This window comes from Ascaphus truei, chromosome 2, assembly GCF_040206685.1.
Source record: "Ascaphus truei isolate aAscTru1 chromosome 2, aAscTru1.hap1, whole genome shotgun sequence".
NCBI classification, from domain to species: Eukaryota; Metazoa; Chordata; class Amphibia; order Anura; family Ascaphidae; genus Ascaphus; species Ascaphus truei.
Window position 1 is genome coordinate 399,367,309 of NC_134484.1, and position 13,953 is coordinate 399,381,261.

General features: G+C 41.6%; 1 protein-coding gene across 5 annotated transcripts in view; it reads right to left on the reverse strand.

Annotated features, from left to right (window-relative positions):
- The window catches only part of DYNC1I1 (dynein cytoplasmic 1 intermediate chain 1), a 576,993-nt gene that overhangs the window by 35,251 nt on the left and 527,789 nt on the right, over nucleotides 1–13,953 (reverse strand). The gene's annotated exons all lie outside the window — the stretch shown is intronic.

The following is a 13,953-nucleotide window of genomic DNA, read 5'->3' on the forward strand; positions in this document are numbered from 1 at the left end:
AAGCATCCTAGTGTGATACCAGTGGATAAAAATGTAATATTTTGGACAATAATGATTAAAAACTCACAAACAGCCGTGAATTTTGAGCATTGTATGAGTAAACATGTTAGGATTAGCGGCCGTTCCAATCTCCCCCCCCCCCCCCCCTCCTGTCCCCTGTGTGTACATGCTCTTCCCTCCGGTCCCCTTGCCCAAGGCACTCCCTTGGTTGCCCGTGTGGGGCGGGAGATGGGCACGGGAAGGAGGGGGGGGAGCCTCCTGTTCGGATAGGCGGCCGTTCCACTCTCCCCCCCCTCCTCCTGTCCACTGTGTGTGTGTGTATATATATGTGTGTGTGAGAGAGTGTGTGTGTGTGTGTGTGTGTGTGTGTGACACTGTAGGGGGGGACAGTGCTGCACATGGGGGAGGGGGAGCGGAGAAACAGACAGATGGAGTGGTGAGAGGAGGGAGCGGAAAATTTTACTCCCGGGCAACGCCGGGTCTCTCAGCTAGTAACATATAAAATTCATTACTATATACTATTGGTGTATACCAGGGGAGCGCAAACTTTTTGTGCTGCGCCCCCCTGTCACTCTGCCCCCGGCTCTCGCGCCCCCCTGCCTACTTTCATTCGCGTCAGATGAAACTGCGTGGGCGTGTGACGTCAGGTCACATGGTGCCGCGGCGTCTATTGACGCCGCGTTGCCATGGCGACGCAACACAGACGGCTGAATCCCGGTAAGTAAACAGTTGCAGGGGCCTCACGCGATCCCCCGGCATTTAATTTAAATGCCTGGAGGAAGAGCGCGGGGCCTCTGCAACTGCCTGCGCCCCCCGAGCACAATCTCCCGCCCCCCCTGGGGGTCGCGCCCCCCACTTTGCGCACCGCTGGTGTATACAATTAACACATTTGTACTATATATACTGAGATAATGATATTATTCTTACCTAGATAACATTGATTTTATACAAAGCATTAAAATAATGTGGGGGAAAAAAACTCTATTGTATTTTGTTTGGCTTGTTAGAGGACAGCAAAGATTATAGTATCCTGTTTTGTTTCAGCTCAGTATATCATGACGTAATTACTGAAATACATAAACTTCATCAGGCATATCTATTAACATGTCAATGAATGAATTGATAATTCTATATACAGCTAAACCCCGTTATAACGCGCCTCGCTATACCGCGATTCGGTTATAACGCGGTTTTCCCATGGCTCCCGTTTAAAAAAAAAAAAAAAAAAAAATTTAAATTTAATTTTTTTTTTTTTTGCACACTGTACACACTGCACACACTCACTGCACACACACTGCTCATTGCTCACACTGCACACACACTCCTCATTGCACACACTGACACACTGCACACACACTGCACACTGCACACACACTGCTCATTGCTCACACTGCACACACTGACACACTACACACACACTGCTCATTGCTCACACTGCACACACACTGCTCACACTGACACACACTGCACACTGCACACACACTGCTCATTGCTCACACTGCACACACCTCACACTGCACACACACTGCTCATACTGACACACACTGCACACTGCACACACACTGCTCATTGCACACACTGACACACTGCACACACACTGCACACTGCACACACACTGCTCATTGCTCACACTGCACACACCTCACACTGCACACACACTGCTCACACTGACACACACTGCTCATTGCTCACACTGCACACACTGCACACACACTGCTCACACTGACACACACTGCTCATTGCTCACACTGCACACACTGACACACTGCTCACACTGACACACACTGCTCATTGCTCACACTGCACACACTGACACACTGCTCACACTGCACACACACTGACACACACTGCACACTGCACATTGCTCACACTGCACACACTGACACACTGCTCATTGCTCACACTGCACACACTGACACACTGCTCATTGCTCACACTGCTCACACTGACACACACACACACACACACACACACACACACACTACACTTATACATAAATCAGCCTTACCTTACCTTGGGGATGATTTTTGAGGCATGTGGCTGCAGGGTGGGGGTGGTGCTGCGGTGGAGGGGGATGATGGCTTCTGCGGGGGCCCCCGATGCTGCGGGGGCCCCCGATGCTGCGGGGGCTGGTGGGATGGCCCGGTGCAGCGCGGGGGGCATGGGGGGGGGAGGGCAGGACGACCCTGCGCTACGACCCTGTATTGCGGCGCGAGGGCCCTGTGCTGCGGCGGGGGGAGCCGGACCGGAGGGGAATCCCCCCTCCCATCTCCTGTCACGCGGTGACAGGGGAAGCGGAAGCCGGAGGGGCATCCCCCCTCCCATCTCCTGTACCGCGGTGGCAGGGGAAGCCGGAACCGGAGGGGAATCCCCCCTCCCATCTCCTGTCACGCGGTTTCAGGGGGAGCCGGACCGGAGGGGCATCCCCCCTCCCATCTCCTGTACCGCGGTGGCAGGGGAAGCCGGAACCGGAGGGGAATCCCCCCTCCCATCTCCTGTCACGCGGTGGCAGGGGGAGCTGGACCGGAGGGGAATCCCCCCTCCCATCTCCTGTCACGCGGTGGCAGGGGGAGCCGGACCGGAGGGGAATCCCCCCTCCCATCTCCTGTCACGCGGTGGCAGGGGGAGCCGGACCGGAGGGGAATCCCCCCTCCCATCTCCTGTCACGCGGTGGCAGGGGGAGCCGGACCGGAGGGGAATCCCCCCTCCCATCTCCTGTCACGCGGTGGCAGGGGGAGCCGGACCGGAGGGGAATCCCCCCTCCCATCTCCTGTCACGCGGTGACAGGGGGAAGCCGGGACCGCGGGGTAAATACTATATGCACTGATGCGACGGCCATTTTTTTTTTTTTTAAATTAGCGCGACCTCGTTAGTAACGCGGTGGTCTCGGGGTGGACCCCGAGGACCGCGTTATAACGGGGTTTAGCTGTACTAACCCTTCTATTCTATTTTTATAAACAGGTATATAGTACTTGATCTAATATGAGTTTCAATAGATCATCATTAAACCCTCTCAGAGTAAAGAACAGACGTGTATATATATGGAAATTAACCTAATTTTATGGGAAAATATTTACTTAGGTTAAAGTCAATTTGGAAGCAACATCAAATACAATATTGATCTTGATCATTTTAAATCGGAAAATCTATTTTTCTATATTATGTTTGTCAATATTGACCACATTTTGATATTTTACAGAAAAGGAAAAGAACAGAACCTGGATGTCCCAACCAGTGAGCCAAATGGCCAATAAACAGACACACACAATTGCAATTAATAATAACAACAATAATGATATAGATATATATATAAATATATAAAAACGAAAAAAGAGCGCCAATCCTAGTGCAATATGTAAAATAATATCATTTAATATATATAAAAAAAGAGTCCAACAATTTAAAACTCACAAACAACATGAATAAAAGAGCATTTTATGAGTAATACTCATGCACCAAACACAGGAACTCTGCTGCTCTGCTCACACGCCTCTCCACTGCACACGATCAGGACACAATCAAAACCCCTGTGAGCCACAGTCCAGCAGGAACTCAGGTATCGTGTCACTTCTCCGAGTGTCCTCCGGAAACAATCCGCATGTGCAATGGGTGCCAGACCGGGTAAACCAAAACGGGAACCGTGAGGAGTAAGCTGTCAGCATCAATGTCTTTGAGTCCCAAATGTAGAGGTATTGTGTTTGCTTGCTCTCACTAGCAATTCACCCTACTAGTTTCTTCACATCAAGTGATTTCATCAGAGGATATATATATATATTGTTGTTATTATTAATTGCAATTGTGTGTGTGAATGTGATAGATAGATAGATGTGATAGATAATTGTGTAAAATTATTGCTAATATTTATATTATGTGCTAATACAGTACATGTGATGTGGTGTTGATTCAATATAAATTATGTAATAAACATACAATTTTAATCCTATGTGAATTATAATTATTAATATATATTATAAATATATTGTGTTATAATTAGTGAACTAATAACTACTATATATTAATTGGTGTTGAAAAGTATGATTTTAATAGTGAAAATCAAGTGCCTAACTAATTGTGACAGTGATATGTTTAAATTATTGTGTCAAGTGTAACTCTAGCCAAGGACCTCTCAAAGAACAGAAAACAAAGGGAACATGTTGAGCATGTTCAAACCAGACCTCTGTACCAAATCTATAGACAGGGGAAGAGAAACTCTCACACAATAGTACTAGTGTCTATACACTCATTTAGACCCATTGGGCCCAATGTATCTAATACATAGATCCAATAGGTCTCTCTTAGATTGAATCTCCTATGTTTGTCTCCACTCAGTAAGGAGGGTGTAATAGCTTCTATACCCATTACTAATAGTGAGGACGGATCTTTCTTGTGTTTATCCATATAGTGTCTAGACAGACTGTGTGTCTGTTGACCATGTATTATATTCCCACGATGTTCCAGGAAGCGCGTACTTAAAGTACGCACCGTCCGCCCCACGTATTGGATGCTACATAGGCATATGATGATATATACAATGAATGTCGACAAACAGGTAATGCGGCCCTGCACTTGGTGTATTGACCCTTTGGAATGTGAAAAAAGCGGTGTCAAATGACGCTGCGGGGTCATGTGACGTCATGCGTCACCATGGAAACGCATGTCAAATGACGCGGCGGGGTCACGTGATGTCACATGACCCGCGTCGTCATTTGACGCCGAGTCATTGGGAGAGGGGGGGGGGGGGCGCAAACGCTGCAGCTCCTGGGCAGGGGGGGCGCAGCTCAAGAAGTTTGCGCACCCCTGTATTAGCACATAATATAAATAATATTAGCAATAATTTTACACAATTATCTATCACATCCGCAACCACACAATTGCAATTTATAATAATACAAATATATATGATTGTACAACCAAAAACAGTCTGTTTATTGGCTATTTGGCTCACTGGTTGGGACATCCAGGTTCTGTTCTTTTTCTTTTTTCTGTAAAATATCAAAATTTGGTCAATATTGACAAATATATCAAAATAGATTTTTCTATTTAAAATGATCAAGATCAATATTGTATTTGATGTTGCTTCCAAATCGACTTTAACCTAAGTAAATAAATATTTTCCCATAAAATTGGGTTAATTTCCACATATACAGTATGCATGTCTGTTCTTTACTCTGAGAGAGTTAATGATGAAATGATTGAAACTCATATTAGATCAAGTACTATATATATATATATATATATATATATATATATATATATATACATATATATATATATATATATATATATATATATAGTATAGTATAAAATAGAAGGGTTAGTATATAGAATTATCAATTATTCATTGACATGTTAATAGATGTGCATGATGAAGTGTATTTCAGTAATTACGTCATGATATACTGCTCTGAAACAAAACAGGATACTATAATCTTTGCTGTCCTCTAACAAGCCAAACAAAATACAATAGAGTTTTTCCCCCACATTATTTTAATGCTTTGTATAAAATCAATGTTATCTAGGTAAAAATAATATCATTACCTCAGTATATATAGTACAAAGGTGTTAATTGTATACACCAATAGTATATAGTAATGATTTTTATAAGTTATATTCTCTACATAGGATTCTGTGTATTCTAACTAATATTAAGCATTTTATTAGTTAATTAAGTGATTGATATGTACACCAATAATCTATGATTAGTATGGTCTCCTTTGATTGGATTCTTGCACTATATAAACTATGGCTGTGGTAGCGGTGTGAGTGACGCCGCCGGAGAAGGAGGCTGCGACCTGCCCTTGAATACTGGGAACTCTAAGAATAGGAACTCTCTTTTACAATTGCGGGTTGCCGGAGGACCTAAGGAGCGACACCAGTAGAGGAATTCTGGAGGAGGATATCCCATAACAGATCAGGCAGAGAAGCGTCCTGGAACAGCATGTTGGCGCATGAGTTCACTCATACAATGCTCAAAATTCACGGCAGTTTGTGAGTTTTTTATCGATATTGTCCAAAATATTAAATTTTTATCCACTGATATCACACTAGGACCGGGCGCATATATATATATATATATATATATATATATATATTCAAATAGAACAGTTGGCACTCCATAGGTGCTGATAGGCTGTAGGTGCTTGTCCCATATGGATAATATAGACATATGTTACCGTTCCGAGGTCTGGTAAAACGAGAGACAGCACTCAATTGTAGAAAACTTCACAAAGTGTATTAGTGAAAATAGTGGTACATCAAGAAACCCAACGTGTCGGTCCTCCAAAATGGGACCTTCCATCTGTTCTTTACTTTGTGAAGTTTTCTACAATTGAGTGCTGTCTCTTGGTTTACCAGACCTAGGAACAGTAACGTGAGTGTGTGTGTGTATATATATATATATATATTCACCCTTGAAGAAGTCGGCGCAACAGCTGACGAAACGGCGTAGGTTCGCGTCATCAATGTCCGACAGCTGACTGTGAGAGGAGTGCCTAATCGCATGTGAGGAGTGAGAGCAACTATTTCAGTTATATTGGCGGAACAAAGTGGAAGGCTGCATTTGTCTGTCTGTTTGGCTGAGTCTGAGTCTGACATCAAGCAGAGACACGAGTGAATATTTAATTTGAACGAATACAGCTGTCTTGTGTGAGGGGGTAATCCAGGAAGTGGAACAGCGTCTCCAGTGTTACCCGGATCAGCATCACATGTTCATCTCCAGCGTGATTTCGTTGGTATGCTGACGGAGGGACACGGAGGCCCCTGTAGTCATCGCGGTTACATCCTTTGGTGAGACCATTCCTTAATCCCTTGCCTATGCCATTTGCTTACCCCCCATCTCCATCTCTAGTGGTCAATATCAGCCTGATTTTTCCACGTTTGCATCCGCAATCTATCATCTGACGGGTCAAATACCTCACCCCATTTGTTGCTCCAGTCATTTGCTACCTATCGAGTGACAATTCCTCCCACATCTCACTGTCTCCTACATTTGCGCTATTGGACATTTTTTGGTCACATTTCCCTTCTTTTTTATTGTCATATATTGTGTTTATTGTGTCTATTGGCATCATTGTGTTTGTTTTAATCTGTTCAGTCACCTAGCCTTCCTTGCTTAATTAATTTTCCTGTTTTTTATTGCTATACAGTATTGCGCCTTTTTTCTTTCATTATATATATATATATATATATATATATATATATATATATATATATATATATATATATATATATATGTACAGTATGAAGGAATCTTTAGCTAGTTGGCCAGACACACTACTTCTAAGTAATGACACCAGAAAAGCTTCTGCAAACTATCGTTAATAAGAAATAGAACTGGGGCTGCCAACTAAAATCCTGCCTTTGTCATTATTCATTAAAGCAATATGAATATTGAGATGGGGATTTATTGAAGTTTAGATGGCTGAACATTTAGTTAGAAACATCGTGATCGTGATGAAAAGAAAATGTTCAAGTATACTTTTAACACGCTAAAAAGTGGTATTATAACAATATCACAAAAACAGTTTTGATCATGCAAGTTACAAGCTGCACTGAGGGATCCCAATATCTATTGTGGTATAGCCATGCGGCCATAGCAAGCATGCATTCTTGCAAAACCATACAGGTCCTGCAGCTTGTAAATACACTGCAAGTTGTGATCACAATTCTGCACTGTACCTGAGTCGCAGTAAACTGGACTTAACACAATAGAGCTTTGATCAAGCATACAGATTTAATGATTCTTTTGATCCATTTAAAGGGTTGGCTTCTGTCTTGTGTCATCCAACTGATATTGTTAAAAGTGTACACAAAGATAGAGGCATGTGTACAGTAGGAAAACATTAACTGTGTTTAGAATTAGCTGTAACTGAAACACTGATTTCTTGGCCTACGGGCAAAATTGCTATAGTATGATTCATGTTTTTGGATCCCATATGGTCTTACAGTACTTGCCTTCTCGCAAGTGATTGCTAAAGCCTCTCACTAAGTCATTAGCATCATTTTCTACACTGTCAGAAGGAATTATAATGAAACATCTTCAGCAGCTACAGTGAGTTTGCGGAGTACAGCTTGTTTTATTGTGTTTCGGACTATTCTCTGAATCTGTCATGCTTTTTTCTGGCTGGTATTCATTTTCAAAGACCTGTCAATTGCTATCTGCTTCTTGTTCTTGCTATATAGTAACAGGAAAACAGTTTAGTAAAAACTAACCGAATAAAGCTAAACGCATTAACAAATATATTGAATTCTCAATGTGGAACCTGCGCTGCAATGCCGAGTCCGTAAGGTATGACCTTATATTGATCCAGAATAAATCCACAACACCATAGGGGTAATGAGTAAATATTGACGCTGATCCTGTGGTATGGTTTCCTTAATGGGGACCTATATTCCCTGAAGTGACTGGGCAACGGAAAATAATCCCTGCACAGAACCTCATTGGGATGGGCCCTGGAACACTCATATGTCACACATGTATATCAGATTGAATAAAGTCTGTTACTCACAATATTGGAGTCTCCCCATCCAGCTGGTGTGTGCAGCGTGCTGCTGCTTGTAGAAGATCCAAGTAAATATCCATATAAAGGCGCACAGCAAAAGGAGAGAGTGGGTCAAAACTGCTAAAAAATAACTTTTATTGGTCCATAAATGAGAGAGGGAGATACAAAAACCCTCCTACATGTTTCGTGCACTACTCCTTGATAAAGTGCTTGGTGCACGAAACATGTAGGAGGGTTTTTGTACCTCCCTCTCTCTTTTATGGACCAATAAAAGTAATTTTTTAGCAGTTTTGACCCACTCTCTCCTTTTGCTGTGCGCCTTTCTCTATATGGATATTTGCATTAACAAATATGTATGGGGCATCTTAAAGAAAAGGAAACACCTGAGATAATGTATATACCAAAACACAAATTATTTTACAAATGAATACTTAATGTAGTAAGATAATTTATTCGGTATCTTGCACTATATTTAATATTATTATTTAATTGTTGTCAGGCATAGTCTCTTGCCATTCCTTTAATTAAAAAAAACTTGCATGATATGAGTTAAAGTATTTAAAGCAGCAAATAAACTATTTGTTTAGTATCTAAAAGTAGTGGCTCTATAGCAAAGGCCCATGGTTCAGAAGATAAGAATTTCTCAATCAATGATAGCTGCTTTTTCATACGAGCGTGTCCGTAAAGACATCGTCAGTCTCCCTTCCGGTGTGGGTTGCCAGCAGCTTGCTTTCAGTGTACATTATTTTCTATCTATCTTTAAGTGGCAACAGAAGAAAGTCCTACAGGCGACCAAGTCCAAATAATGTCCAAGAAAAGCTAAGGGGTCTACTTACTAAAGTCTACCAGGTAGAGGACTGGAGCAAAAACATCACATAAACAGCACCATATTCATCCAGTGGAGGCTTTTCTTTAATTGATTTGGTGCAATGTATTTGCTCCAGATTTGCAGCAGGAGACTTTAGCGAAAAGAAAGATGAATGGAGACTCGAGGGATTAGATGAGGGAAGCAGCAATAATTTAAGCGATGGCAACATAAAATTATTCATAATTTCGATAGAATAATACATGGCATTTTCATAATCAATGCTTCAAAAAGTCAGGTGAATTGTCTTTTATGTTTCATTCTTCTTGGATTGTGTCCTGGGATTAATAAAGCCCATACAGCTGATTCTAAGCAGGTGGTAAATATTAAGGACATTGCCACTAATTTATTCACTGTTTTTCATCTAGTGTTTTTAGGAACCCTTGGATTCCCCAGCCATCCCTAAAGGGCTCCCTGTAATTTTCAGGTCATTTGAAAATGTTACCAAATACAGAAGAATTTACAATGCATCTGATCTCAGACGCACTATTAGAAAGGGTTGGGGTTCCTCACAATGCATCTGATCTCAGACGCGCTATTAGAAAGGGTTGGGGTTCCTTACAATGCATCTGATCTCAGACGCGCTATTAGAGAGGGTTGGGGATGCTTAATATGCATCTGATCTCTGACGCGCTATTAGAGAGGGTTGAGGTTCTTTACAATGAATTTGATCTCAGACACAATAAGAGAGGGTTGGGGTTATTTACAATGCATTTGATCTCAAACACGCTATTTGAGAGGGTTGGGGTTCATTACAATGCATCTGATCTCAGATGCACTATTAGAAAGGGTTGGAGTTCTGCAGAATCTCACAATATAATTATAGGGCTCCATAACCAAATAAAAGTTGAAAACCACTGAATTAAATACATTTCAATATACACAGTATCTCAAAATACTGCAACCAATAACGTGATGATGACAGCATTGAAGAAACTTGCATAATATTATTATATTTTATTTATATGGCACCAACATACACTGCAGTGCAGTACAATGTAAAGGGCAATGACAAGAGAAAAACACAGAATACATGCAACTTCATACATAATGAAACAATAAGCAATGAGGTCCCTGTTCAGAGAGGCTTACAATCTAAAAAGAATGGGTGAGTAATGACACATGGGTAGGTGGCAGTATAAGGCAATAAGGCATATATATATACATATATATACATATATATATAGCAAGGAGGGTTCTGGGTAGGGTTTTTTTGGGAGTACTTTGAAAGTACTAATAGAGGTGCGGGAAAAGGAGTTCCACAGTTAGTGTGCAGCCCTAGAGAAGACTATTTGGTGGGAATAAGAGGAAGTAATGAGGGAGGAGGAAAGCTGTATGTCATGAGCCGAACAGAGACTATATGTGAGAGAGTATTTGGGGATTTGATTGGAAATGTAGAGAGGGGTTGTGTCTTGGTTAGGTTTGTAGGTGAGAACCAGACCGTTGAATTTGATGATGCTATGTGCAGCAAGTGTCAGGATTTGCAGTGAAGAAGCAAATGTGGAACTGTTGACGAGATAGAAGAGCCTTGCAGCAGCATTTAGGATGGACTGAAAAGCGGACAGTCGAAATACACTAGGCTGTATTCATTTCTCTACACGCTTGCTGTGGGGGCCTATGCTGAATCCCTGAGGGCACTACCAAGTACAAGAGAAACCATCCGACTGTAACCACATGGGGTTCGTGGATATTGAGGTTGGAACGCGACACAGCACAGATTCTCTCCCCTGAATGTACAAGAAATTATCTTGTAAGTTAGGGTTATTTCCATCTCAGTTGGGGCTGTGGTTTTTTATATACTGCGCAATTGGTGTGTCTCTTTTTTATTCATTGCAGAGAACATCTGGGGCCATTCTGAAGACTATCAAAGCCACTCTGAATTGCATTGGTTAATCCACCCATTGCCAGGACTATCTTTTCCATCAAGGACTGTATCTTGGATCATGGTATTGTGGACTTTACCTCATTAGCGCCGGGGACCTAGATTTTTGTATTTTCATATGGTATGTTAGATTTGGAACTGTCTATTGTTTGCTGTCCCCTTGGCAGCTGTTTCACATATTTGTTATATCACGCACATTTTGTTTGATATTCATATCACATTAGCCTAATTGGATCAAGCGCTGATAGAGAGCGTTATTAGTTAGTTTGTAGCGTAGAGATGGTAGTGAAAGCCAAATGACTGCATTCACTTCCCCAAGAAGTGATTTGAAAAGAGAAGAGGTACTAGAACAGAGCCCTACGGCACAGCAGCATTGAGGGGCAAGCAGAGGAAGCACTGAAGTAGAGGCCAAATAGATAGCAAGAGAATCAAAAGATGTCAGTGCTGCCACAGCCAATGAAATGGAGAGTATGGAGTCAGAGAAGGTGATTGGCAGTATCAAAGACAGCAGAGTGGTCTATTGAGACCTTGTAAGTTTGCCTTGAGGAGATCATTGGCAACTTTTGTTAGAAAAGTCTCTGTGGCATTATAAGACCAAATACAGATTAAAAGTGTATCAGTTTGGAGTTATGTTGTTTTGTGTGGTTATAAAGAAGATGTTCAAGTAGTGTGGAAGCAAATGGGAGACAGAAGATTGGACAGGAGTTACAAGGTGTGGTTGGGCCAAGAAAGGGCTTCTTCAGGATTTGTGACAGAGGCATGTTTAAAAGTTAAAAGAAATGATCCAGTGCTGACAGGTTGAATATGAGGGTTATGGTTGTAGTGAGATGGAGCAAAAAAGATTTGAAGAAATAGGGTTGACAGTACAGGTTGTAGGGAGGGTGGGGGGAGGAGAAGAGATGCTTGAAGGCTTCATCTTCCATAACCAGAGAGAAGTCAAAAGTAGCATTGGGGCGGAGAGGGGACATGTTAGCATGGTTGGAGGTAGACAGTGTGATCTGTCATTCCATATAATGTAATTTATTTTCTTTAAAATGTGTGGTACTGTACATTTTTGAGCTTTGAATTCAAAGGGGAAAGGGTGGAGAGGTTGTGAAAAAAAGGGAGTTGAAAGTGGAAAACAAGCGTTAAAGATTGAAAAACTAAGAGAAAAAATAACTTTGTTTAAATAGCGGCATTGTATGAAAATATAATGGATTTGTATTGTATAAATTATGATTGGGAATGTTATTTCCTTCACTCACATTTAGCACTGGGGGAGCACTTCTGGAGGTAACATGTTTTACCAGTGTGCCGCAGTTGAGTCTTAATGTGGTGGCAGTGAGTTGTGCCACAAGTGACATGGTCAAGAGCAGATAAACAGGAGCTGATATATAGGGAGTCTGCTGATGTTGGGTGGGTGAAGGTGAAGGTTGGGGAAAGTGATGGCAGAAAGAAGAATGATGGAAAAATAAAAGAGGTGGTTGTCCGAGATGGGATATTGTGTATTAGAGATGTTAGAGAGGGAGTAGACACAAGAGAAAAAACGGCCATGTGAGTTTCCATCATGATTGGTATGAGAGTTAGTCCACTGGGGGAGATCAAAAGGAGGTAGGATTGCCGATAGGAATGCTAAAATCTTCAAAATTGACAGAGGGTGAAGAGAGTGAAAGTCAGGCTCTAAAGTTATACAAAATCTGGGAGGTGGACCCTGATGGTACACTGAGAGACAAGGGAGAAGGTACAAATAGCATGAGCTTCAAAGATAGAAGATGAGAAGGAAGGGAAAGGGAATATGACTTGAAAAGTGCAACAAGAAGCGAGGGATGCCTACTCGATCTTATGTTTGTCACCAAATCTGGGGTTATGACTAATGGAGAGACCACTATAGAATAGTTGAGTAGGTGAGGCAGTGTCAGTGAGAGTTAGCGGTTATATATCAAGACAAGTCCATTATTGTAGGCAGCGAGAGGGGTGACTACTGTTTATACTTTACAGAGACACACACTCAATATATATATATAATATATATATATATATATATATAATATATATATATATATATATATATATATATATAGCAAATGGAAATATAACTGTATGCTCATTTACATGTCTTAGGCAGGTCTGCAACCCTGCCTTTCACCATTATCACCCAGCACACAGCACTTCCACTGCAGCAAGGGATTCTGGGAAATGACATGCAAATGAGCACACAGCCACTTTTTGCTTCAAAACCGTTTTAAACATGGATTTCCCAGAATCCCTTGCTGCAGTGGAAGTGCTGTGTGCTGGGTGATAATGGTGAAAGGCGGGGTTGCAGACCTGCCTAAGACATGCAAATTAGCATACAGTTATATTTCCATTTGCTATATGCTTTGCTGTGGAGGGTTTTTGTCACTTTTTTTACTCACCATAACTTAACTAAGTATTACACACACACACACACACACACACACACACACACACACACACACACACACACACACACACACACACACACACACACACCCTCTCACATTAGTACATTAAATAAATTGAAAATAGTCAAATGTGAACAATGTCATTTGATAACAATGTATGTAATATGTACAAAACTGTACATTCGTGTGAGTAATTAATTATTTTATTGAATGCCTAGTGGTTTTATTTAGGTAATTGCTTGGTTCGCTAGTGCTTTTAATTTTTGTTTCTGGGGGTTTAGGTGCTTGTTGTATCTGTTTTAT